The sequence below is a fragment of the Humulus lupulus genome, chromosome 7 (genome assembly GCF_963169125.1).
Source record: "Humulus lupulus chromosome 7, drHumLupu1.1, whole genome shotgun sequence".
NCBI classification, from domain to species: domain Eukaryota; kingdom Viridiplantae; phylum Streptophyta; class Magnoliopsida; order Rosales; family Cannabaceae; genus Humulus; species Humulus lupulus.
The window spans coordinates 87444086-87471927 of NC_084799.1; the positions used below are offsets into that span (position 1 = coordinate 87444086).

At 40.9% G+C, this 27842-nt stretch overlaps 1 long non-coding RNA gene across 1 annotated transcript; it reads right to left on the reverse strand.

The window, feature by feature from the left end:
- Nucleotides 1-2654: 2654 nt before the first annotated feature.
- Nucleotides 2655-27760, reverse strand: LOC133788425 (uncharacterized). Its single transcript, XR_009873213.1, has 3 exons — nt 27238-27760; nt 27072-27137; nt 2655-2896 (listed from the first exon to the last, which is right to left on the reverse strand). It is a non-coding gene; the product is annotated as an uncharacterized LOC133788425 (long non-coding RNA).
- Between the last annotated feature and the right edge of the window lie 82 nt (nt 27761-27842).

Genomic DNA, 27842 nt, shown 5'->3' on the forward strand with positions numbered 1-27842 from the left:
CAGTAACACGGACTTCGTGTCGCTTTGGGCCAGGCTGACTAGTTTGTCTATATCAATGGGCTTAATATGATTGTAGAAATAGTGCTTAGCTTTTTACCATTAATGTTTGTCCCTCATCCTTTGGTATAGAATTCATTCTAGTCAAAGAGTAGGAAAAAAAATTAATTATATAAGAATTTACTCAACTCAATTGGTCTCAAAATTGATAGAGAATGGAATACGGAAGCTTAATACGGCTTGCACGCACATGGGCCCGCTGGTTGAGTGGCTGGGTGAACGTAGTGCGCGTGCATGAGCCTGGGAGCCTGGCCGGTTGCACGCCGAGGGTGTCTGGGCACGTGCGTGCCTACTAGCCGCCTGGCCGGCTACGTGCCGAGTGCACTTGGGCGCGCACGTGCCTGCTGGCTGCCTAGCCGGCTACGCGCAGTGCGCGCAGGCCTGGCATGTTGCATTCAGGGTGTGCGGGTCGTGCGGTATATGGCCCGCCAATACGCATCCATGGTCTGCTGGCCGATTGGCTTGCTGCCTTGTGGTGTCGCACTTAATGGGATGCTTGCGGGGTGTATATGCCTAAAGGCGTGCGCGAGGTTGTGTGATAGGCCATCTGGCGCCTTGGGACTCTATGGTGTCTGGCCGGCTGTTCGCCGAGTGTGCCTGTGCACGCGCATGTTTGCTGGCCGCCTGGACGGCTGCGCACCAAGTGCGCGCGGGCCTTGCCAGTTGTGTGCAGGGTGCGTGAGGCGTGCGCTGTGTGTCCTGCCAATACGTGTCCATGGCCTGTTGGCCGACTGGTTGGCTGCCTTGTCGTGTGGTTCCTAATGGCACGCTTGCAAGGCATGTGCCTAATGGTGTGTGCGAGGTTGTGCGACAGGTTGTCTTGTTCCTTGGGGCCCTATGGTGTGCGCACGAGCTAGTGCCTAACTCTAGTGGTGTACACGCTTGGGGTTGAGTAACGTGCTCGAGGGGGCGTGCCTGCGCCGAATGGCACGCGCGAGTGGCCAGCTGGCCGAGTGGAGCGTGCCTGGGTCGAGTAATGAGCGCGCGCGAGGGGTGGCTGGCTACGTGCAGGGCGTGCCTATGCACGTGTGTGCATTTGTCAGGCGTTTTTTATGCCGGTTGACTCGATGACATCCTAAGTAAGAGTTTATATGGTACTAAAGACCTAATATTTGCCTTATCCAAATAGGCTTTAAAGAATTTTTCTCTCCTTAAAAGAAGCGTGCGTGCTCTACATTGTACTCATGGAAGCCTTGGTCGACTAACCCGACGCCTCGACAAGACTGAACTTGCCTTTAAAATATTTTGCATATTGTAAATATGAGTGCTTTTGATGAGTGACACTTGTCACTCATCCATGGTCTCTTTCTTTCTATAAATAAGGGGTGTTGTTTTTACCTTTGGTCATTCTTTGGAGGCATTGGGAGAGTGGAAGAGAGGTGGAAGAGAGCTCCAAGAGGTAAGTTTTCTTTCTTTGAATGTTCTTCGTTCGCTCTTCGTGTTCTTGTTAGTCTTCATGATAGGATATATGATTTGAGGTTGTAGTTTTTATTCGATTCACCTTCTATTTTGTTTATACTTGATCCGAGTAGGTAGTAAAATATGTTAACTTTGTCGTTTTTTCTTGGGAACAATTTACTAGTTGGTTGTTTCTAGATGGTATGTTTGTTTTGCTTATCTGGATGCCATGCTTGTCTGATTGACTTGCTAAATATACCTGTTATTTTCATTGGTATACTTTGCTGGAAGCGGGTCTGACTAACTAGATTAATCATTTTGCATTCTTGCAAATGTGCCTTGTTGATTGACCAGATAGTTCCTATCTTGTTTGTGTAAAATTTTCTAAGTCCTGATGTGCTTGAATAAATTAGTTTATGTATTATTCGTGAATTCCCAGAGCTTAGTTAGCGTTTTGTTCTAGGTGATCTTCACTATGTCTTTCAGCAATCGTGGTAGTTGTGCTGGCAGCTCGAGCTGACTGTCTTACTTGTCTAGTGATGAAGACCTTAGAGACCAATTAGAGAGTGAGGGTAGACCTGTGAATGTTGCAGGCTATGGCAGTGATACTTTTAGAGATTACTATAATAAGGTAGGGCGTGACATTGGTGAGCCCATAGATGGTGGCAAACATGGCTTTCTTCTTACAAGTTCCAATCCTTATTCTTTAGTTCACTTAGATGAGCTACCAGTGATTCATCAACGTTTTAACATCTCTCCTTATTTTGATCTTCATGGTCCTGACCATTGTGAGTGGGCTGACTTGAGCTTGCCAGGCTGGGTTTATCTATATGAACTCCCTTTCTTGGAGGGCATCCAACTCCCTATCCCTAGGCTAGTATTAGAGTTATGTTCTTATCATAAGATTTCCCCTGGCTAGCTGATGCCTAACGCTTGGAGGGTGATAATGGCTCTTGAAGTGACTTGTGAGAGGCATAATATCACTTTTGGGGTTGCTGAATTGTTGGAAGCTTACTATTTGAAAGAGCATGTTCATGATAAGGGTAGGTACCAGTTGACTTGTAGAGGGATAAAGTGTAACACACTACTTCCTTAGAGTCGTTACTAAGTGAGTTTAAAATGTGCCATTAGCTTGCTAATCGAGATTTTAGATTAAAAGTGTGACTAAACTGAGATAAAACCCATTCCAAGACATTAAATTCAAAACATTTGGTTATTCATTGAAAACATAAAAAGTTATACAGTTGGGATCCCAAAAACTCTGTTTAGAAAATACTTTACATCATATAATACATTTAAGGTCGATTTAGGCGAAAAAATAACTATTACAGTACATTTCCCCAAAAATAACCCTAGCCGTGGCGGCCAGGCAGGCCGAACATGTACCCATCGCTCCACGCTCTTCGTACTCATGGTTGGTCGACCTTTCCCTTGCTCTTACCTGCACCATAGAGCACCCATGAGCCAAAGCCCGGCAAGAAAACTCAACACAAAACAAATAACATATGCATATCTATCAATAGCATGTAACAAAACAACCATCAGGCTAAACACATAGCGGCCATGCCGTCCCAGGCGCTTTACCAGGCCCTGGGTTCGCGGTCTTCACCAAGAGGGTGACTCCAGCATCCTAGGAGGGTCTCACCCTGACAACTTGCACTCCACGTGCTCAATGCTATTCCCAACCCCTTTTCCTACTCGGCTCTGCACTCGGCGTGCTCAATGTCATTCCCGGCCCCTTGCCGTACTCGACTTCCTGCCGTTCTCGGCCTTCGCCGTTCATTCACAAATATGCACTACATAGAATAATATCCACAAATATTTAAACATGTACTAAACATAAACAATAGGGCTATGCCCTGCAACCCAATCAATAGGGCCACGCCCTGCTCTATGGGTACAACCGTTTTCTTACCTGTGTCCCAAGCTTCCTAAGCACTGCAATCCCGAGCACAGTCCTCTAACCCGAGCCTCGCTGAAAACCTAGTAACAACGCATTCATAATAGCCATCCATCAAGTTTTAATCCAATAAATAACTTCAGAACATAATTCTAGCCTCTAGGACCTTGGATTTTACCAATCCGGGTGATAAAATCCTTCCCGAGCCTTAACTTTTGGGTTCTCGAGCCAAAAACCTTCAAATAGCCCATATCTTACATTTGAACCGTGGCTCAACCCCTTAAGGGCTGCGGCGTACTCAAGTCAGAGGCAAAATGCCTCTTTTTTGAGGGACACGGGCTACGACACTCCAAACCTTGGGTCGCGGCACGCCTAGGCAAATAGAGGCTTCCAGCCTCTTCGACACACACCGGCCGCGACGCCTGAAGAATAGGGCCACGGCTCGAGCCTCCAAACCCAGATTTCCCATGAATTTTCACAAGCTAACCTCCCTGAAATTTACTATTTTTGAGCCTTAATCCTAGAATTATGCCTAGGATTCATATCCAAACAACACAACTAGTTCTAACATCCAGAAATCCAACAGAATGCCTCATCATAGTCTAAATTCAATCATCCTAGTTTCAAATTCCAAAATTCTAACAAAACAGAAAAAGTTTAAACAAAATCATGCTTTAATCCCTTACCTCTGCACTTAATTCAGTCCCTGAATGGTTTCCCTAAGTTTGCAAGCTTCCAATTCCCCAATTCCTTAGCCCAAATCCTCAAAGTTTTCTCCAAAATTCTCAAACACCCAAGAGAGAAAATGAGAACCGCATGAGAGAGAGAGCTGAGAGAGACTATTTATTTTTGCTTCTTTTCCTTCTCCTTAATTCCGGTGACTTCTCAAGAATACCCAGCCTGCTCTAAACCATGTATATCCATACCAAAAGACCAAATTGCTCCTTAAGTCAACCTAAGTCCTCAAGTGCCACTAAGGTCAATTTCTTCATTTGTCATATCCCGCTAATTCTCGAGTGTTCGCATAAATCCCCATTTAATCCTGACATGTCCAAATCATTGCTAATTTACCACCCGTTACTTGATAAATCCCGAACACATATTACGTTCCCAAAATACCCCTAGGCTTCTCTTGAGCCGAGTATTTGACCCCGTTGTGACTTCTAGCTAAATTTCTCCCTAGGACTGTCTCGGATCATGCATCACAAACATATCACCACTCACTTGTGGTATCAATCACAATATACACAAATATTGCATTTATGCCCTCAAAGGGATAAAATTACATATTTGCCCCTAATAGCAAAATGGGGCCCACATACATATTTAATTCACCTAAACATGCATTCCTAATTACATAATAAAAAAATTCATATATTAACGTAATTAAATCAATTATTTCCCTCCAGGCACGCTAATCAAGGCCCTAAGCCTTATTAGCAAATTTGGGACGCTACATAAATGGTCGTTAATTCCCGACATTAAGACTGGTGATAAGAGATGGAAGCAACATTATTTCTTTGTTTCTCTTGACCAGCTGACTTGGAGATTCCATTTGCTTGGACTCCTGGATGTGAGTAGTTGTTTTGTTTGACTTCTAATTGTGAACATGTTTTATTCTTTGTCTCATAGACTTACTCTTTACATTTTGCAGGTAGGATTTCCGTTGGGTACCTTTGCGATTCAAGGGGGCAGCTGACTGAGTCACTCAAGTGCGTCATTTTTTTGACTTAGATCATGAGTGGAGGTACATAATGTCTGAACCAGTGTTACTTTCATCATCTTTGTGGCGTTTCGTTTCCCCGATTCTTGAAGGTATTCCTTTTCCTAAGAATTGAGTCCACTCCCATATTGTGATCCTGAGGAAATGTCTTGAATTTTTGGGCTATAAGCCAACTTTGTTGAATGATGTGTGGGTGAATGAACGATTGTATGCAGACTAAGGCATGTCTCAACCATTAAGGGTTCCATTATATGGCTCGAATGCCATAGAGCACCTGTGCCAACGTAAGGCATCGACTGGAAGCAGCTCAGGAGTGCACAGGAAGCCATACCTATGTTTTTGCCCCTGACCCCCACATAAAAGAAAAAGAAGAAGAAAAGGAAGTCTACTCCTGCTGAGTCAACCGATCCTTTCAGCGATACGATTGAGTTATCCTTCCCCTCATCTACTGTGGCTTACTCTGACATGGGGCCTCACCTTAGGGAGTTAGGGAAGATGTTGTGGCCTGAGGATAGGAGTATGATGGATGCAATTGGTTTGGAGGGATCGCTAGACTCGGCTATCTCCCACTCATTTTAGGTATGATTGGTTTTCACACTTCTGTTTAAATCTTCTGGTATGGTTGTAAGTTTTCGCTAACTTGCTAATTTGATTTAGTTTGTTCATTTGTGTGTATGACAGGGCCTTTAAGGGCTGACGTATGCCAAGGATGGGCTGACAGGGATGCAAAAGTTGTTGAAGAAGGTGACGAGTGAGCGTAATGAATTCTGCTCCAAATTAGAGGCATTCCAGGACCAAGTTAAACGCCTTCAAGAATAGTTGCAGACTCAACTCGATACTAATGCAGCTAATGTTGTAAACCTGAATGCTACCTTAGTTGAGCTTGAGGGGGCTAAGGTGAGGGTCGCCATGTTGGAGGACTGTTTGGAGGTCTCTTCTTTGGAAACTGAGATCCAGCTTCGTGGGCAGATGACCATAGAGTATCGCGATGGGAAGGCTGAGGAGTGGAATATCTCCAAGTTCATCTCAAATTATGAGGAGTTTGAGAGGATGAAGGCTGCTGAGACAGCTCAAGATGACAGGCTGGCTGCCTCTCTCGGGCATCTGTCTACTGATGATTTACTTGTGGATGACTGACTTCTGATCATGATTGTGTTGTAGGGGAATTTTGTTGGATGACTATATGAGCTTCTTTATGATTTGTCATATCTTTTTTCTTTACATATGTTGGTAGTAGTTCCAACAATTCTGAGTAGTTGAAAGTCTTGATTCTTTGTAAGATTTTTATGTTTTGCTTCAAAAACAATCTTGTACTCGTGTATTTTTCTTTTTAGATGATTGGATGATTGATTGTATTATCTTACTTTTTTGTATTTACCTTGTATGGATGACTGTTTTGATGGTTGTTCGGTTTGTCCGGATGGATGAATGACTTAGCTCATCTTTTCCTTTCGTTTGGGATGGTTGACTGACTTGTTATTTACTCTATCTTCGTCTCTCGGTCTAAGTGTAATATGCAAATTATGTTAGACTTAGACTTACATTTTTAATGTGTTGTTCTCGTCCTTAGACGAATGTATGGTCATTCTAGCTCGTCCTCTTGACCCTCTTGCTTGATGATTGGTTAAAAAATGGATATAATTAGGGCTGCACTCCGTAGAGCTGCGTACATACCCTTTCAGGGATCAAGCCTGAATGTAGTTCTGACACTTCCTGCATGACAGTGTCAATATGTAGCTTTGATGGCGTTCTCGTAAGACCATTGAAAAAAGTAGATGAAAGAAGACCAAGTAGAGTTAGGGGTGATACTGTTTCAAGTGGACAGTGTTCCAGCTGTTGCTAATGTCTCAGCCATCTTGTGTTTGTAGCTTGTATCACCCATGCCCGACTACCTTAGTGACTAGGTAGGGACTTTCCCAGGTTGGGGCGAGCTTACCTACTCCTACTTCCCTAGTGTTTTGGAACACTCTTCATAATACCCAGTCTCCCGCTTTGAATGTTTGAGTGTGGATGTTTTTTTTTTTGTAATGCTAGCAAAGCTTTGTTGCTAGGATGTGATTCTCAAGAGTGCTTTTTCCCTTTTTTCGTCAACGCTGTCTAGTTCATGGCACATGTTCTCCCAGTTTTCTATGTTGATTGTCAACTCATATCTCGTTGTTGGAACTTCACTCTCGGTAGGGATGACTGCTTCCATTCCGTAGGCCAGTGAAAATGGCGTTTCTCCTGTTGAAGTCCTCGTTGTGGTTCGATAAGACCATAGGACTCCCAGTAGCTTATCTGCCCATCTTCCCTTAGCATTCTCAAGGCGCTTCTTGATAGTGTTCATGATTGTCTTGTTGGATGACTCTACTTGTATGTTTGCTTGGGGATACCTTCGTGCTGAGAAGTTGAGCTTGATGTTCCAAAATTTGCAGAAGTCTTGGAAGTCAGAACTAATAATTGAGATCCATTGTCTGTTACGATCTCCTTAGGTACCCCGAATCGACATATCACATTTTTCCAAATGAAGTTCTTCACTTCTTTGTCCCTCACTTGATGGTAGGATTCTGCCTCGATCCACTTACTGAAGTAGTCTGTTACAGCGAGCATGTAGATTTTCTGTCCTGGTGCAGTTGGGAGCTTGCCAACTATGTCCATTCCCCATTTCATGAAAGGCCATTGGGAAGTGATTGCCACTAAGTGTTCCAGAGACTGATGAGACACTTGAGCGAACCTCTAGCACTTATCACAACGTCTTGCATAGTCGGGGGAGTCAGCTCTCATGGTCGGCCAGTAGTACCCTTGTTGTAGCGTCCCAAATTTGCTAATTAGGCTTAGGGACTTGATTAGCGTGCCTGGAGGGCAATAATTGATATGTTGTATTAATATGTGAATTTAATGAATATGTGATTAGAAGTGCATGTTTATGTGAATTAAATATGCTTGTGGCCCCCACTTGGCTGTTAGGGGCATCTTTGTAATTTTATCCTGTGGAGGGCATAAATGTTATATTTATGTGTATTGTGATTGATAACACATGTGAGTGGTGATATAATTGTGGTGCACGGTCCGAGACGGTCCTAGAAAGCTGTTTAGCTAGAAAGTCACAACGGGGTTAAATACCCGGCTCGGGAGGAACTTAGGGGTATTTTGGGAATATTATAAACTGTTCGGGAATTATTGAGTAGTGGTTAGTAATTCAGTAATGGTTTAGACGTGTCGAGATTAAACGGGGATTTTTAGGCATACTCGAGGACTTAGCGGGATGTATTAAAAGAATAAATTGCCCTTGGTGTTATATGAGGATTTAGGTTAGCTTAAGGGGTAATTGAGTCATTTTGGGCAAATGGATATACTCAGTTAAGAGCTGGGGAAAATACTAGAAACACTTAGCCAAAAAAATAGAAGAAAGAAAAAGGGAACCAATTCTCTCTCTCTCTCTCTCTCTCTCTCTCTCTCTCTCTCTCTCTCATATTCGGCTCTCTCTTTCCCTCTCCTTGATGGTTGAGAGCTTAAAGAACCTTGAGGATTTTAGCCTAAGAAACTGAAGAATTTTACTTGCTGTGGCTAGAGGGAATCAATTCAAGGGTGTGTTTAACACAGAGGTAAGGTTTTATCCTTGATTTTCTTTAAGTTTCCAAGCTGGTTCTTGAGAGTTTGAGAATGAAAGTTGAAAGCTGGATTTGTGGCTTGTTATTTGTGAGAATTCAGCTTGGGAATCAAAGGAGTTTAGCTTGGAGTTGGAGTTGGAGGAGGCTCAAGATCGAATTCTTGTTTAAGGTAAGAAATTCATGCATTTATGAGGTTTATATTCTGAAATGGTTTAAGTTTTCTGGTTTGTAGTTTAAGTTTGATAAAGTTTTAAACCACTAGGTGATTTATGGATTTGATTGGGTATTTGAGCTTGTTGTTGTTGTTTCTAGGTTGCCATACCACTCATTTGGGGTTTTAAATTGAATTGGGACTTGGGTGTTGATTTGGAAGAGTTTTGGCTCGGGAAAAATGTGGGGAAAAACCCAGTTTTCTGGGTTCGCGTATGAGCGCCACGACCTTGTTCTTCTGTGCTGCAGCGCTAGGTTGAATCAAGGCATGGGGACCATTCTGGGCGCCGCGACCCCTATAGGGTTGTGCCTCGACGCTAGGCCAATTTCTGGGAAGGGGAAAATGTGTTTTTGGGGTTTTGGCTTAGGGGGCTCGGGGGATGCTTCCGCTACCTTGTGTGGGGAAACGGGAGGTCTCGAGAGCACGGGATTGGTTCTGGGAGATGATTATGAATTGGTTAGTAACGAGAGTGCTATGTATGTGTTGTGACTATATTTTCAGCGAGGCTCGGGTTAGAGGACCGTGCTCGAGATTTCGGTGCTCAAGAAGCTCGGGACACAGGTAAGAAAATCGTTGTACCCATAGAGCAGGGCGAGGCCCCATAGTTGTGTTGCAGGGCATGACCCTATATGATTATGTGCAGGGCATAGCCCATTGATTATGTTAATACATGTTTAGGTGCTTGTTTAATTATGCTACGTATGCATATATGTGAATGATCGGCAAGAGTCGGGAATGACAAGGGTCGGGAACGGCGAAGGCCGAGAACGGCAAGGGGGTTGAGAGCAGCGTTTAGCACGCGGAGTGCGAGTTGCCAAGGTAAGACCCTAAAGGATACCTAGGATATCCTTACGGTGTAGACAGCAAACCTAGGGCCTGGTAAAGCGCCTGGGACGGCATGGCCGTATGTGTTTAGCATGTTGGCGGATTTGTTATATGCTGAGTGATTAATATGCATATGTTATCTATTTGTGTGGAGTTTTCTTGCTGGGCTTCGACTCACGGGTGCTCTGTGGTGCAGGTAAGGGCAAAGGAAAAGCCAACCAACCATGAGTATGGAGAGCGTGAGGCGACGCGTACATGTCTGGTCTGCCTGGCTGTCATGGCCAGGGGTATTTTTGGGAGATGCTTTGTATTGAATCCTATTTTGTCGTGTAGTCGATTTTAAACATACTTTGAGTTGTAAATATTTATAAATAGTATTTTGGGATCCCGAATGTAAAACACTTTTAATTTTCAATGAATGAGTATATTTTCAAATTATGTGATTTTTAATACAGTTTAGTTACACTTTTGACCTAATTCTTGATTAGCAAGTTAAACACACATTTTAAACTCACTTGGTGACGACTCTAAGGTAGTAGGGCTCGGTGTGCCAAGCTTTGCCCTCTGGAATGGTTTCCGCACTCTCCTTCATGTAACTCAGCCAGTATGTATTTTACCTCTGTAAGGTTAACACATCTTAAATAAGGACCAGAAAATGATTGTTTATATAGTTTACCTTGTATGATGGTTGGGCCTTGACTCGTCGTGCCTCATTCTTGTCTTCCAGCAGTGTGTCTTGTTCTAGGTACTCTAATATTGGAGTCATCCATGTTCAATCAGTTGAGATGTCATTGATCAGCTCCTCTTTGCCCTTCCAAATGGATGGCCACTAAAGATAAACTATTGATATTGCCTTGTGGTTGGTTGTCTAGATGGATGATCTGAGGTTGGCTAGTGCGTCTGCATGACTGTTCTCCCCCCTTGGTACTTGGCAGATAGTGAACTCATCAAAGCGTGATTGCAGCTCCTTGGTTTTGTTGAGGTATGATTTCATCTTGCCATCTTGAGTTTGGTAGCTACCTTACATCTTGTTTACTGCTAGCTATGAGTCACTAAATACATTGATTCGTCTGACTCCAATTGCTTTGGCTAGTCCGAGTCCAGCAATCATCGCTTCGTACTCTGCTTCATTATTTGTAGCTTTGAATCTGTATCTGACTGCCTGCTCGATTGTTTCGCCCTGAGGGGAGGTCAGGATGAGTCCGAGTCTGCTTCCTCCTATGTTACTTGATCCGTCTACATGGAGTTTCCAAATTGTTGCTCACTGTCCCTCGGTTAGGCAGTAGAGCTATTTTTCCTGTCTGCATGTGATTGTCAGGTGTAAAATTGGCAAGGAAATCAGCTAATACCTGAGACTTCAATGAGGTTTGTGGTCAGTAAGATATGTCATACTCGCTGAGCTCTATTGCCCACTTGGTTAGACTGCCTGATAGCTCCAGCTTGTGCAAAATGGTCTTGAGAGGGAATATAGTCAACACTATTATCGGGTGGCACTGAAAGTATGGGCGTAGCTTTCTTGCAGCGTGGATGAGTGCTAGTGCCAGTTTTTCCAGTTGACTTTATCGTGTTTCTACATCAAGCAAAGATTTACTTATATAATAAATTGGGAGTTGTTTACCTTCGTCCTCTTTGATCAGAACCGCGCTGACTGCTATTTCAGATACAACCAAATAGACGAACAATAACTCATGATCTTTTGGTTTGGATAATAGAGGCGGACTGGTTAAGTATTGCTTCAATTTGGTCAGCGCTTCTTCACACTCTGCCTTCCGCTCAAAGGTTTTGGACTTCCTCAATGTGTTAAAAAAGAGGTGAAATCGTTATGAAGACTTCGAGATGAATCGGCTGAGTGCAGCGATACGTCCAATTAACTTTTGTATGTCTTTTATGCATGTTGGAGAGGGATCCTTTGGATTGATTCTATTTGTGCTAGGTTAGCCCCGATCCCCCTCTGAGTTACTGGGTATCCAAGGAAATTGCCTGCAGTTACACCAAATGAGCATTTAGTTGGATTCAATTTCATGTTATACTTTCTAAGAACATTAAATGACTATTTTAAATAACTGATGTGGTCCTCTGCAATGAGGGATTTGAGGAGCCTATCATTGATGTAGACTTCCATAGTCTTCCCCAGCAAGTCAGCAAGCATCTTGTTCACCAATCGTTGGTAAGTCGCCCCTGCGTTCTTCAATCCGAAAAACATAACTTTGTAGCAGAATATGCCCAAGTTGGTCATGAAGGTTGTTTTCTCTTAGTCGTCTAGGTGCATCAAGATCTGGTTGTATCTGAGTATGCGTATGTTGACGGTGACAACTCGTCAACGATATTAGGTTGAAAAAATCAAAGATATATCTAAGAAAATGATGAGCTTAGAAGGAACTTAAAGTAAACTTGAAGTATAAAAGCTCTGAACAACAATGGAGAAATGATACTCGTATATTACTCCATAGCCTTATTACCCCGTCAATTTTCCAACCCCTTTGCTAAAGGGGTGAATATCTATTTATAGTGGATCTCTAATGGCTCCTGATACATTGTGGTCTCAGGGGACAAGATTGTACATAGGTACATTCTCAGGGTAGTGGCACAGGTCGTAGTGGAGCAGAAGGTTGTGGTGTTGACCCTGGTACATGATGAGGTATGCAGGTAGTGCCTCCACTTTTTGTACAAATTTGTACAACCACTACTTGTCTGATACAAATGTTAGAGTCACGCCTTTGTCCTCCTCATGGTCGTACATATCATACACGTACACGTACCTTGTACCTAATGGTTGTTCTCACATTTCCATGACATGTATTTGCTCCAAGCTCTTCCATATTCTGCTAAGTGTAGGAAAGCTTGTGAGTTATCATGAATGATATACTCAATCATCCCCATCACTCTTGGCTTGACACCAAATAATTGTTAGGTCTCTCGTAGTGTTCCTCGTATGCCCATTCATGAGGTCTCAGACTTTACATATAGTGAGAAGCCACGGTGAGGGTGTGCCTCGCTGGTGGCACTTGCTTAATGAAGGGAAGCAAGGCCTCTTCAGCGAAGCACGGGGTGCATGTGATGGGATAAGGTGCCTCGTGCGAGTCCTCAGGCTGGTGAGACACAAGGTCTCGCGTGGATTCTCGGGCACAAGATAGGTGTCCTCTAACAGGCATGGCATCGCATCTTCAGGTGTGTATCTTGGCACATACGCGTATTGGGCCTTGCTATGCGAGGCCCTTATTCCTTTCAGGTGCATAGCATATGGCTGCGAAGGTATGTTGTTGCGTCTGGGCATGTTGGGCCTCACATAGTGATAACTCTACAAAATAGAGTTATTTTACCATATTTTATATGCTAATTGTTGCTTAGTTCTTAAGTTTTTAATTGATTTGTTAAGTTTTTAAGTAATTTTGAATTTAGAGGATTTATTTTGATTTTATATATTTTTGTGTGTTTTTATAGTTATTTTCTTGTAAAATATTGTAGTTAATTATTTGAACTATTGTTGTTTAGTTTGAGGTAAAACAATTATTGTATTATTGAACTTAAATGTTAAATATAAATTAAGTTATAATTAATATTTTCAAAGAATTAACTTGATTTATTTTATAGTTGAAAATATTTTATTATGATTTATTTTATGTTTATTTTGTAGGGAATTTATTGCATTTTTGTGCTTGAAAATAAAGAAGAGAAGAAAAAAAAAGTGGTATTTTTGAAAGGAAGCCTCCTGCCAGCCCTTCTCCCTGCCACCTTCAGCCCAGGCCCACGACTCTTCCCAGCCATACGCCTCCTGGGCCGCCTGCCCCAACCAGCCCACTCGCATCCCCAGCTGCCCGCCAGAAGCCAATCTCCTTGCGCCAGCAACCCCCAGGCCCACTCGGCCCAGCTCCCTGCAACAGCTACCTGCCACAGCCCCCTCTTGAGCACATCAAATGCACCTTGTCCCCATGTCCCTAAAATGCCATTTTTACCCAATTTTTCTACAACATTTTACCCAAAATCATCATCACTCCTAAAATTTACCCCTACTTTCCATATTATTATTAATTTAATTAATCTAATTAATTTAATTAATTTAAATTGATTATTGTAATAATCTTATTTTATCTATAAATATGGAATTTCAAGACAATTTTTGGTGTGCTTAATTTTTTTGGGTAACCATCATCTTTTCTACCATTTTCTCTCTACCATTCTCTCTTCCATTTTGGTGTTTTTCAAGAGCATTTTCAAGTATGTATTTTATTTATTTTGTAATTTCTATTCTAGTTATGTGCTTCTAATCTTTTTCATAAGATTATTAAGATCATGATGAAGCAACTTGTAACTAGATAATATTTATGTTGTATGTTGATTTTCCGTGTAATGCAACAAAGTTTATGGATTTTTCTTCTTCATATATGTCTTTCATCTTTAATATCTCATATTTTGGATTGTTAGATAATATTGCACTTTGTTCTTCATTTTGCAAAACATAATATTCTTTGTGTAAGATGTGTCATTAAATTGTACACATCAAATGCTTAGAACAAAAATATTATGTTTTGCCTTATAAATAATGTTATTTGATTTTTTGTTGTCTCATTAGGTTGATTTACATTAAATACTTTGAAATTATACTTTTTTGAAGAATGAAAAAAAATCCTCTCTTTTTAGAAATAGTTTGTGCTTAAAATTATAATTCTATTTGGAAAATGATAGTTTGACTTATTTTAACTATCACTAAAACTTGGGAATCAATATACTAATAAGTATTATTAAACTTACATTTTATGGATTCTAGTATCTTAATAATCTTTCCTTTTAACACTTATTTTTAAATCATTATTGGTTTATTTTCATTCTCTTAAATAGCTTTTTTTTAAATATTTTATTTTATGTTCATGACATTAAATCTCATCAATATTTGGAGCTAGGTTAGAATTTATTAATTTTGGTTTAAAATAGTTTTCTTTTTTATTTTAGACAACTCCTTTGGGTTCAATGTCATGCTTACACAAACACTATACTTCATATACGATTCGTGCGCTTGCAAGTTATAAATTTTTAAAACATACCTGTAGCGACCCAAATTTGCTAATTAGGCTTAGGGCCTTGATTAGCGTGCCTGGAGGGCAATAAGTGGTTTATTATTATTATATGTGAATTTTCATGAGTATGTGATTAGAGATGCATGTTTAGGTGAATTAAATATGCATGTGGGCCCCATCTGGTTAATAGGGGCATGATTGTAATTTTAGCTCGCGGAGAGCATAAACGTGATAAATGTGAGTAATTGTGATATATTTGTGATATATCTGTGTTGCACGATCCAAGACAGTCCTAGGGAGTGGTGAGCTAGAAAGTCACAACGAGGTCGAATACCTGACTCGGGGTGGGCCGAGGGGTATTTCGGGTATAAGATATTTTATTGGGTTATCGGGTTATGGAATTAAATCTTTGGAGATATATTCGATGATAGAGTGTTCAGGAGGGAATATTGGGGAAATTTGTCATTTTGGCCTCGAGGACTTAACGGGATATGGTGAATGACTAAATTGCCCTTAGGATTGCTTAAGGATAGATGTTAAGCTTAAGGGGAAGCTTGGTCATTTGGCAGGGGTATTATTTGATTTAGATGACTTAAGAATCTGCTGGAACTAAGTAAAGGAAACAACTTCTAGTTTCTCATCTCTTGGTCGGTTTAGCACTTCTCTCTTTGGTGCATGATTTTGAGAGACTCTAACCAAGAATCTAAGGCTTGGAGCTCGGAAGGGGTGAGCTTTGGAAGTTGGAGAGCAAGTGAGGCCTTGAATTCTTCAATTGAGGTAAGGAGCCTAACTCTAAAATCCCTTGAGTTTCAATTGAATTATAGCTAGAACTGTAAGTTGCATGTGAACCAGAATTTTGAGTTAAGTTTGGTTATGACTGAGTTTATATGACTGCTTTGGACTTGTTGTGGAGTTTAGATGGTGTGGTAAGGAAGCTCAAGCTTAATTTTGGGTTTAGGTGTTGAGTTGGGATGACTTTAGAAGGATTGGCTCGAAGGGAATGAAGGGAAAAATGGAGATTTTCTGGGTTTGGAGGTGAGGGCCGCGGCCCTAGGAGGGGCATGTCACGGCCCGTGTGCACGCGAGGCCTGGAGAGGCCACTGAACTTGGGGTGCGCCGCGATGCTTGGCCAAGCATGTCGCGGCCCGTGTGTTTTTCCAGGGAGGTGTTTGGCCTCTGTTTTGAGGCAAGCCGCGGCCCTAGTTCAAATGCAGGGTGTCTTGTGGGATTTGACTTGGGAACTAATTTTTAAGGCTCGAGATGGATTATATCACCCGGATTGATAGAATTCAAGGTCCCCGAGACTAGAATTATGACCCAAAGCTATTTAATAGATTAGAACTTGATGGGTGGATATCGTTAATGCGTTGTGACTAGGGTTTCGGCGAGGCTCGGACTAGGGGACTGTGCTCGGGACATCGATGCTTGGAAAGCTCGGGACACAGGTAAGAAAACTACTGTTCCCATAGAGCTTGTGTTGCAGGGCACGACCCTATATGATTGTGTTGCAGGACTTGACCCTATCTGACTGTGTTGCAGGGCTCGACCCTATCTGACTGTGTTGTAGGGTGTAGCCCTTTAATTGAGTTTATATGTGTTTAAGTATCTATTTAGTTATATTATGTGTACATATAAATGAATGAACAGCAAGAGCTGGGAACAACGACGGCCGGGAACGACGAGGGCCGGGAACGACGAAGGCCGAGAACGACAAGGAGCCGGGAACAGCGTTTAGCACGCAGAGTGCGAGTTGCCAAGGCAAGATCCTAAAGGATACCTGTGATATCCTTACGATGTGGACTGCGAACCCAGGTCTGGTAAAGTGCCTGGGAGAGCATGACCGTATGCGTTTAGCCTAGTGGTGGCTTGTTTATATGTTATGTGTTTAATATACATATGTTATCTGATTGTGAGGGTTTTCTTGCTGGGCTTCGGCTCACGGTGCTCTATGGTGCAGGTAAGGGCAAGGGAAAAGTCGATCAACCTTGAGTATGGAGAGTCTGATGAGCGGCGCGTACATGTCTAGTCTGTCTGGCTGCCACGGCCAGGGATATTTTTGGGAGATGCTTGTACCAAATTCTATTTTTTCGTTTAGCCGACTCTGATTATACTTTTGAGTTGTAAATATTTCTAAACAGAATTTTGGGATCCCAAATGTTAAATGCTTTATGATTTTCAGTAAATGGTTTATTTTCAAAGTTTATGACTCAGATTATAGTTTAATTACACTTTTGTCTTAAAACCTTGATTAGCGAGTTAATTGCACGATATAAACTCACTTAGTAACGGCTCTAAGGTAGTAGGGCATTATAATACCCGTTTTGGGTCCATCACATAGCGAGGCCCTTGTGGAAGTGTATACTCATTAGGGCGCAGGTGTCCACGTTAGCCAACACTCATTAGGGTGAGGCGCCTTGCGTAGTGAGGCTTTCACATAGCGAGGCCCTTGTCGATAGACATTCTGGCGCGAATGGATGGCGAGAGGCGACATCTTGTGTGAAGCCTCGAGTGTAGGGCAAGGTGCCTCGCATAGCGAGTTCAGCCTCGCGAGTCATGCGAGTTTGGCTTAGTCTCATGTAGTCCCTTCAGTGCAAGACAAGGGGCCTTGCATAGCAAGGCCTTTGTGCGAGATGCTCATGGGTCGTGGCTTCGCGTACGGGACACTTGGGGATAGAGGCTAGTTAGGCGTATGAGACACTTGGGCATATAAGGCCTCGCTATGTGAGGGCCTCTTCTCTAAGCGTGAACCTTATGCCTAAGGCGAGTTGGGCTTCGCTATCGAGGTTCTCACCCATAAGGCCTTGCGCACTTGGCTATTTTGAGGGTGGAATTTTGGACAAGAGTTGTGGTCTTTACTGGGCGTGGAATTTTGTTGTCCACATCGTCCATGAAGCTAAAGAGTACATGACTGGTTGTGGCGTCTACCAACATGTCTATGTGTGGTAATGGGAACGAATCCTTAGGACATGCCTTGTTGAGGTCTGTGAAGTCGATGCAGACTCACCATTTTCTATTCTTTTTCTTCACAATGATCATGTTGGCCAGCCAGTTGGGGTAATTCACCTCCCTCACAAACTCGTTATCAATGAGATTTTGGACTTCTTCATTGATGGCTTTTGTAATGCCCCAAGTTTCCTAATAAGGTTTAGGACCTTGATTAGGAGGCCGGGAGGGCCATACTTGCTTAATTATGTTATTAATTGATAAAATGCATGTATATGTGGATTATATTATAATATGATGTGAAATGCATGCATGTGAGTCCATATTTCTAATTACAGGGGTGTGATGGTAATTTGGCCTGTTGAGGGTAAACTGTTTATTTGTACACATGTTGGTGATATATTTTGAGACCACATTATGATGTGGGTTTGTTCGAGCCATTCGGCATGAGATGATCATGGCATGTTAAATATAGGTTTGGTCATAACAAGCTTAAGCTCGGGGCTCGGGGTGAGTCTCGGGGTGTTTTTATGATTAGAGTGTTACCGGGCATTAAAGGGTAACAGGGTGTGAATTATTGGTGTTTGGGAATATTGAGATTAGCGGGAATTGGGAAGCGTTAATTATGATTAACGGGATAAGTGGAAAGTACCAATTTTACCCTTGAAATGATTGTAGAAGCCTTAAGTGACCTAGGGGCATTTAGGTCATTTGGTTGGATTTATATGACCTTTAAGTTGGCTGTAGAAGCATATAGAACAAAATAGAGCAAAACAGGGTTTTCCTTCTCCATCCCGTACATCAATTTCTCTCATTTCTCCTTTGGAGTTTTTAAGCTCAAAGTGAGGTTTCAAGCTGGGAAATCAAGGGGCTGGGTTTGTAGACTTGGTTCAGCCATTGAAGGAGGTCTAAGCTCGGATTTGAGGTGAGTTTTAGCCATTGGTTTCTGGTCATACTCTGTTTTAGCTTTGAGTTTTCAGCTTGTAATTCTTTGGTGGATAGTTGGAATTAAGGGGAGTTAGGTTGATGTTTTACTTGGGTTTTGATGAGGGTGAGTTGTAGATGAAGTTTAGGGGTTGAATTGAGTGTTAGGTTGGTGTTTTGGATTGGTTTGAAGGGCTGGTTCCAAGGGAAAACGCAGGGGATGTCGGGCTGGTGCGTGTTGGTTTCTGGGCTGATATGTGTAATGAGCCGCAGCATGGCATAGGTGAGTCGCGGCCCATGGTGCTTGTCAGGGTGGGCAGCCTCTATTTGAGGGGCGCGCCGCGGCGCAGCTGTGGAGGGCCGCGGCCCTTAGTGGATTTTTGGCTTAGGGATTCAAGCCTTAGGCCTCGGGGTCGATCCTACTACCCGGTTTAGTAGTGTTTGATGTCTCAGAGGCTAGGTTTTGGTTTGGGAACCTTTTATGATTTATTTTATTGATGGAATCCCATAATTGGCTATGAACAGGTAACCGCCAAAGGACCAAAAGGTTGATCGTTCTCAAGGGTCGTTTCTTTTATTAATTCTTGCTCGGACCCAAGGTAAGAAAACTGCACCCCATGTGTGACATGCATGGCTATGATTGATGCATGTTGGATGTTTAAATGTAAACATTGATAGCATAATGAATGCTTGGCAATTTTTCCCATTTGCATATGATTAATATTGAGGCATGCTGGTTGGTTAAATGTGATGCACGAGAAACATGTGATTAGGGCATGCCATGAATGATGAATATGAGATTGGTCAGAGCTTGAGTCTCTATGTTTGTGCATGATCATTATTATGCTCGCAATTGTTAAGTAAGCATGTTGAATGCCTCATCTTTGGATGTGTGACATATGATACATATTGATACACATTGATAGCATTGCTTACTTGTGCATGGCACTGACTAATTAGTCAGATTTGGCAAAGGTGTTAGTATCAACTGTGAAGCTGTGACTCACTAATCAAGTTCGGCAGTGGTACTGGGCACTGGTCACATTGTGTTGACTCACTAGTCAGGACGGCCTTAGTGTGTTCAACGCAAGCCATGTCGACTAGACCTCATCGACCTTCTGCATTGAATGACTCAAAGAGCATTAATGCAGGACCGACCTCAAGTTCGATGAATATAAACAAGCGCTTATCTAGCCAAAGGCTAGTCATTTAGAGCCAGGGCTAGCGAGCCCCATGACTGTTAGGTCACATGGCTATGGGCACCGGCCCCAGTGACATGCTTGTCAGTCACTCATTTGATAAGAGCCATGGCAGGAAAGCCTAGGTAACGGTGTCGTTACACGGCTATGGGCACTGGGCCCCTAGTGACTTGCTTGTCGGTCACTCAGTATGGTTTAACAGGACCTCAAAGTGATATTCACTCATCTGATCAGAGCTATGATCTCTGTATGATCATTTTGATCATCATATGCATGGCTTTGGGCAATGAGGCCCTAGTGACTTGCTTGTTGGTCACTCAGTATGGTTTACCAGAACCTATTGAAGGCTAGAGGCTTACCCAACAACCACCCTTCCATTTAAATTAGTGACTCGCTTGTCGATCACTCAGCATGGTTTATCGGAACCTCAAGTGTTGCGACACTCATCTAATTAGGATTGACTTGATAGTCCTCCAATCAGAAGGCCAGGATATCTTATCCTGGATACCATAGCATTTGTTGGAATTCATTTGCATGCTGAATAGAGCTATGATTGCTAGGCATGCCAGATATGGTTTGATATCATGATATGACTGTTTATGAGCATATGAGTTTTCTTGCTGGGCTTCGGCTCACAGGTGCTTTGTGGTGCAGGTAAAGGCAAAAGGAAGCTGGACCATCCTTGAGTTGGAGAGCTTAGGTGATGACGTGTACATATGCAGCTGCTCGACCAATACTTGGGCGAGGTTTGAAAATGGAACTAGGGCTGAACCCTGTTTTGCCGCTTAGAACGGCCTGTTGTAAACACTTTCTTGTAATAGACTCTGAAATCATATTTTTGGGATCCCAATGTATACAGTAAACCGCTAATCATGCTTAGTTACTCGTTTGTGGCCAAATGACTCGATTAGCGAGTTTAGCACTGTAGCGGTCCTTGGAGTTGGGGTGTTACAGCTTTGTTCCTTTCAGGGGCGAATTCTCTTCTTTTCAGTTTCCTTGGTGGGTAGTCTGGGTCAACCTATAGTTTATGAACAATAATCTCAGGGTCAATTCCAGTCATGTCCAAATGGGACCAACCAAAACAATCATAATGGGTAGAAGGAAAATCAATGAGTTTAGTTCTGATGTCAGGGTCCAATCGTGATTCGATTTGGACTTTGTGGTCCGGGAAGTCTGGATGGATCTGAACTTCATCCAGCTCCTCCATGACTAGTTGGTATGGCTGGGAGTCAGTCAGTCTTTCCTGCTGTAGTTGCTATAATTGGGTAGGTTTGGCCTTCATGGTGGTCTGGTAGGACGCCCTTGAGTCCTTTTATTGTCCCCTGATTTCCTTTATTCCCCACTTGGTTGGGAACCTCAACACTTGGTGGTAGGTTGATGGTACAACTTCCATCTCATGTTTCCATGGTCGGCCTAATATGACGTTGTAGGCTTAGGGTGAGTCCACCACTAGGATCCTTGTACACAGGTTGACTCCTTCAGCATAGACAAGTAGCTCAATCTCTCCTACCGTGTTCTTTTGCTCTCCACTGAAACCGATGAGGACGGTAGTCTTCTTTGTGATCTTTGACTCATCTATCCCCATTCCCCTGAGAGCACTTAAAAATAAAATGTTAGCTGAACTTCCATGATCAATAAGTATACGTTTAGTAAGACAAATAGCAATGTAAAGTGCAATAACAAGAGCATCGTGATGTGGGTTGAGGAGTCTGGTTGACTCTGTTGTTGAGAAACTGATATTTTGGGTTGGTAGGTTGGTGGTATTCTTCTCTGTGCCGCTGGACTCCCCTTTGATCCAACTGGTCTGCTTGGTATGTATTTTGGTTGCTTAATGAGTAGCTCTGCTTACTTCAGAGCCACCAGTTATTACGTTCACTATCCGTTCATGAGTAGGTGGCTTTGGTGGGGTTACTTCTCTTTGGCCGGCTGACCTATCTGTCTCCTATTGAAATGTTCACTTGCCTTGGTCTGTGAGTAGGTTAGATAGGTGACCGTGCTTCAATAGGTTGGATACTTCGAGTCTCAAGGTTATGCACTCATCTGTCCGGTGACCATGGTCATTATGAAATTCACACCATTTTGTTTTGTCTCGCTGGTCAGCTGGAGTTCTCATTCTTTTAGGCCACTTTACTATGTCCCCGAGTCCTTTTAATATGCCAACGGCTGGTGAGATCGAAAGATTATATTCTAGTATCTTTGGTCCATCTCAGAGACGTGTCTCAAATGACCGGTTGTACTCCATTCTTCTATTATCTGATCTGCTAGGATATGGGTATGGCTCGGACCATCTGTCACTTTATCGTCAATCCACCATTGAGTCTCTTCGAGCGTCCTTCCTTGGGGAAGAGTGATAATAGTTGATTTCGTCCTCCTCCCACTTGATTTGTGCCCATGCCTAGGCAAGGACGTCTTCCATTGTCTTGCAAGGGTACTTGATAAGTTCTTTGTATAGGTCCGAGTCGTAGTGTAGTCCTTTGCGGAAGGCTGGGATGGCTCTGTCCTGATTGCAATTGGTTATAGACATATTCTCTTTATTTAAGTGACCTACATAATCTCGTAAAGGCTCACCCCGTCGTTGGACTATGACATACAAGTCTTCTACATATTTTTCGAGTTTTCTGCTACTGAAAAATTGCTCAACAAAAGTGGCAGTTAATTGTGCAAAGTAGAAATGAAATTATTAGGTAAATTAGTGTACCACTGGAGGGCTGGTCCAATCAAACAAGAACCAAACCCCTTACATATGCAAGCTTCCCTCATGTCACGAGGGACGGCCACCGTGAACATCCTTTGTCTATATTGGGCGATGTGATCATCAGGGTTTGACGTCCCATCGAACCTCTTCATGCGAGGGAAGCTGAACTTGTTAGGCATCTCGACCATTGCTATATCATCAATGAACGGGGAATCAACATAACAACTTGCTGCATTCTTCTTGATCGGAGTCGATATCCCGGGAATTCGCTAGATAAGTGCTTCCATTTCAGCTAATTTGCGAGCCAATCCAAAGTCCAGAGGTGGGATGGAATTGGCGATGGGTTGGTGTGCTAGCTCAATCATGGTTGGCTGACTTCATCCGAGTGTGACTGGTTGCTCTGGAGCGCTCTGTCCAGCTCTCAAGGTAGGTTGGTCGACAACCATGGCTTGCTGTTGTTCACTCTCAGAGGTCGGCTGACCAATTCCTGGTGCCTGCTGTTGTCCAGCAACAGAGGATGGCTGGCTGACTCCTTGAGCCTACTGTTGTCTTGGCACAGATGAATGTCCATGTTTAGTCATGGTTACCTGTTCGCCTGCATTAACATTAGAATTCTGTATGTTAGGCATGGTGGGTGGAGTTTGATAATTCCTTACCGAGGATGATGGAACTGTCTGACTCGGTTCATCATTGTTAGAGATAGGGGTGATGTCACCCAAAGGTTGCATCAGTCTAATTGGGCCTCGGAAGAGGGATGGCTGAACCTCAGTAGCTTGAGGGGACATGGCCTCCGTTAGCACGAGCAGGTCAGCATTCTCAGCTTTGAGCCTCCTCATTTTCTCACGTTCTTCATTCATCTGGGTGGTAAGGGCAGCGAGCTAGGCGGCCAGATCGGGTGTCTCAGTCACGTCTGACATGGTTCTCCAAATGAACTCTTGGATCTTTTGTCAATCGTCTGATTGCTAGGGCGCACGGTGGGCGCCAAATTGTAGAGGTGATTTCCTACAATTGATTAAATGGGCACCAGCAACCTGTCAAGAATAAAGAGAGAAACAAGAGTTCAATTGGGAGCACCAGTGGGGTGTCAGCCAAAGGGACTCCGACGCTCAAGTCAGTCAGATTGTTAGAGAGAAATAAGACAGAAGAGTAGATCAAACAATCAATAAAGATAAACGAAAAGTAAAAGAAACAATGATGAAGACAGAGCTTGAGGACAATGATTAGGCCGATAGAATGGTTCAGTTCGCTTAGTATGAGTGATCAGTTTCTGTATTCGATATCTCCTCTCCTTGAGGACTCATTCTCGTTTTTCTTATAGAGACTTCTTAAGTGATGTTCCTCTTGACTCGTTCCCATGTCTCGTCCTGGAATCTCGCAAGTCCCATAACGTCCCTCTTGACTCATTCCTCTTGACTTCTTCCTCCTTGACCCGTTTGGCTGACTAAGTATATTTAGGCCCGGGTGCGGGTTAAGTTATTTGTTTGGCCCATTATGTGAATGTGGGCTTATTTTTGTGGTTTGGTCCTGGTTAGCTTGTCTAACTACCTTGGCCTTAAGTGGTCTAGTAACACGGACTTCGTGTCACTTTGGGCCAGACTGACTAGTCTGTCTATATCAATGGGCTTAATATGATTGTAGAAACAGTGCTTAGTTTTTTACCATTACAATTATATAACTAATTCAAACATTAATTATAACATTCAAATATAATAAAATTGTACTTTTATATAAATCAATAAAGTCTCTTTACATGCTTTTAAGGCATTAATTATAACAAGAACATTATTAACATTATATCAATCTAATAACTCTATGTAAATAGTGTTATTTAGCTCTTTTTGTGCATTAAATTAGTTTTATTTAGTTTATTTTAGTGGCTTGTAATTAGTTTGTTTAAATATTAATTTTAATATTTTTAGATAAAATTTCATAATTTGTTAATTAATTTTATTTAGTTTCCCATTCATTAATTAATTTACCTAAACTTGTAGGAGCTTAAATGTAAAATTTGGAGTTAAAATGGGGTGTGAAGTAAAAATCATTTGAAATGGGAGAGACAAGCTACTTTGCACCTCACCAAAATGCTCATGCACCCTTTCCATTAGCCAATAGAATCTCGCCACTTTTCTTCCTTAAGTTTTATCTGGCATCCAGTTACATGACGCCATGTGTCTAGCTTTTTGTAAACATGTTCACATAGTTTCCTTTCCATTAATTAAATGAGAAAGAAAAAGTAAGTGTGAGCAGCTGGGTTTTGGTAGCCGACGCGGACAGAAGAAAGAAAAAGAAAGAGAAAATGAGAAAAAAGAAAAAGAAAATGAAATACAGCATGCTATTTCTGTGATAGTTTAGTTTTGGGTATTTTATATAGTAATTTTATTTTAGAAATTTGGCAGAAACCAAGAGGAAGAAGTAGATGTTTTGGAGGAGGAGCTTGGTGTCTTGTGACAAACTTGATAAGAATTTTTCTTTCTTCCTCTACTTTGAAATTTTATAATTTTTGCTTATTTTGTTATGAGTTAATTTTCTCTTTTACTAGTATTATTTTGTTGACTTGAAATTGTGATTTTTAGTGTTTTGTTGCAAGTGTGTTTTGGCAAATTGGTTTTGTTCAATCAAGTAGTTATAATTGTTGAATACTTGCTTATGTTTAGCCATCATTAGCAGGTAATTGAATTAGTGTTAATTCTAGAAATGTTAATATTAATTGACACAATCTTGATTGATGCAAATTCTTAATCACTTAGATTTGGATTTGTGATGTTATAGGAATATATTATCACCTTGTATGACTTAGAGTAATTGTGCCTAAATTGGTGATCTTGAAATTAATTAGGCATAGAAATATGTTAATTAATTAGAGAACAAAACCATAAACACTTTAAAAAAAGGATTATGACATATTTACATTCCTAGTAAACTCTGCCTAGTTTGCTGCAGCATTGTTACCAGAATTGCATTTTTAGGACAATTTAATAATTCTAGCTTATTTCTTCTCTTAGTTTTTTTTTTGTTAATTTATTTGCTCTTCACTAATTTAGTTTTATTCCCTTGTTTTATTTTTATTGAAACGAAAATGTGAGTAATTAGTTTTGTGAATTAAATTCAAATTTTCAATCCCTTGTTTGACGTCTGTGTACACTTGTTTGACGACTGTGTACACTTGCACACACTATTAATTTTGCAGCACAATCCAAGAATAAATACTATCTAACTTTCTTACCTCATGTCCAAGTACAAAACCCAATTAGCACGGGACCACTTGCTCAAAAGCATAAACATAGCAAGTACAATTTGGTCTCAATCACAATTTATACTCATACAAGCATATCACAAAAGTTTGCATGAACTTGTATAAGTGCCTATGACGAAACCTATAGGTTACAAGAATTTCACAAAACTCATAATACATGAAATACCACTTATCATGCTACCATTTATACGTAAAATCATTGATTAAATCACATAAGAATTTTAAGCAACCCCAACTTTGAAATTCTAGACTTGGCCTAAATGTACAAAAATGTGACACTTTGTTTTACAAAATTTATTTTTTGACCAAACTCATGTTTCACATTACTTAGAACTCATAACATGTTTGAAAAAAATTTCTTTTAAAATATCTTTAAGGACCTAAAATTTGGTGAAATGACTAATAATTCTCACATTTTATGGAACCCATTTCTAAGCATTTTTTTAAAAATAGTTTTTCTTAGTTTTTAAACTATAAAATTTTGCATGTATTTTATTGAAGAAAAATGCATTATTAAAATATAAAAATCGCCTTTTACTTATGATATTAAAATGTGACTTTTTTTTTACATAAAATATGCTCTTTTAGACCATAACCATTGATAATTTACCATAAAATATAAACCCCAAATCAGCAAGTAATATTTATTTAAAAATTCTCATGTTCATGTTAAATCATTAAACCTAACATGTTTCTATATTGTCATGCATTCCAAATAATACAATTATCATGCATCAAAGTCTTTGTTTATTTCAAAACCTAAAACCCAAAAAACAAAGGCCTTATTCGAATACCCTATCAAACATAAAGAAAAGCAACTAAATCATGCTTTTTTTTTTTACAATAGCAACTCATCATGCTTGTAAATAATTAAACAAAAGAAACAAGAGAACCCTAGGCATAAAACAATGTCATGGCTGAACCCTATACACCATTTCCATTCAAGAATTTCTATTTTTGTTTCCCACATAATTCATCATTACAATTATATCATACTTTTCTAATAATGCAATAAACAATATAACATCAACTTTCTCATGCTTCAATTTTACACCACACCCCCTAAACAAGAAACATGCTTATTAAAAATTAAAGAGAAGTAAAATGAATCAAATAATATGGCTAGGCCGAATATGCACCCAACAATACACTTTTGTTTCCCCAAAATTTAATTAAAACCTAATCACGCTTCTAATCAAAAGATCATCACCATACACATATTTATCAAAACCATATGATCAAACATATACATATTTTCTCAAAACATCACATACTAATCCATAACCATAAACAAAAATTAAATCAATATCAAATCAACAAAAGGGTAAGGAATCCCATTACCTCCATGGTAGTGTTCAAGAACAAAAAGCAAATCAATCATTAAGTACCTAAGGATTTCAAAATACACTGCCAAAAGAAAAGATGAACAAACTTCTTAGAATTGAGAAGAAGAAACCTAATCCTAGAGGAACAAAACCAAAACAAAAATCAAGAAAAGAGCACATACTTAGAGATTCTTGAAACCCCTTTCCTCTTCTCCTTCTTTCTCTCTCTTTTTTTTTTTTTGCTCTCCTTTCCCTCTTTCTCTCAATAATTGGAAAACCACCAAAATGGTTCTCCAAAGCTCACATGTCTTGTATTTATAATACTCTAGTGACCTAACCCTAAGAAAAACCAAGTGTGAAAAACTCAAATCTTATCCCACAAAATAAGATAAATCCCACTATTTCTTCTCCTTACACCTCACCTAAACTTGATCTACATGTAAACACAATTCAAAAGATAAGCCTTGTCATCTTATCCCAAAAGATGACAACTCATTTTTCGTTTCCCTTTTATCTTCTTAATTTAAAAGAAATAAAAAATAAAACAAATCCACACACAGGTACACATAATTTCGGCACACACACATTTAATAAAAAAAAATACAATATATTCTAATCACATAATTTTGTCACACTAAATAAGAAAGTAACACTAACAATAAAACAAATATTACACAATTATTCCAAATAAATTAATTTAAATCGTAATTCACACAAAACAAACAATTCAATTATTTTCTAATAATCAAACAACCAAAATAAAACATAACAAATAATAAAAAAATTG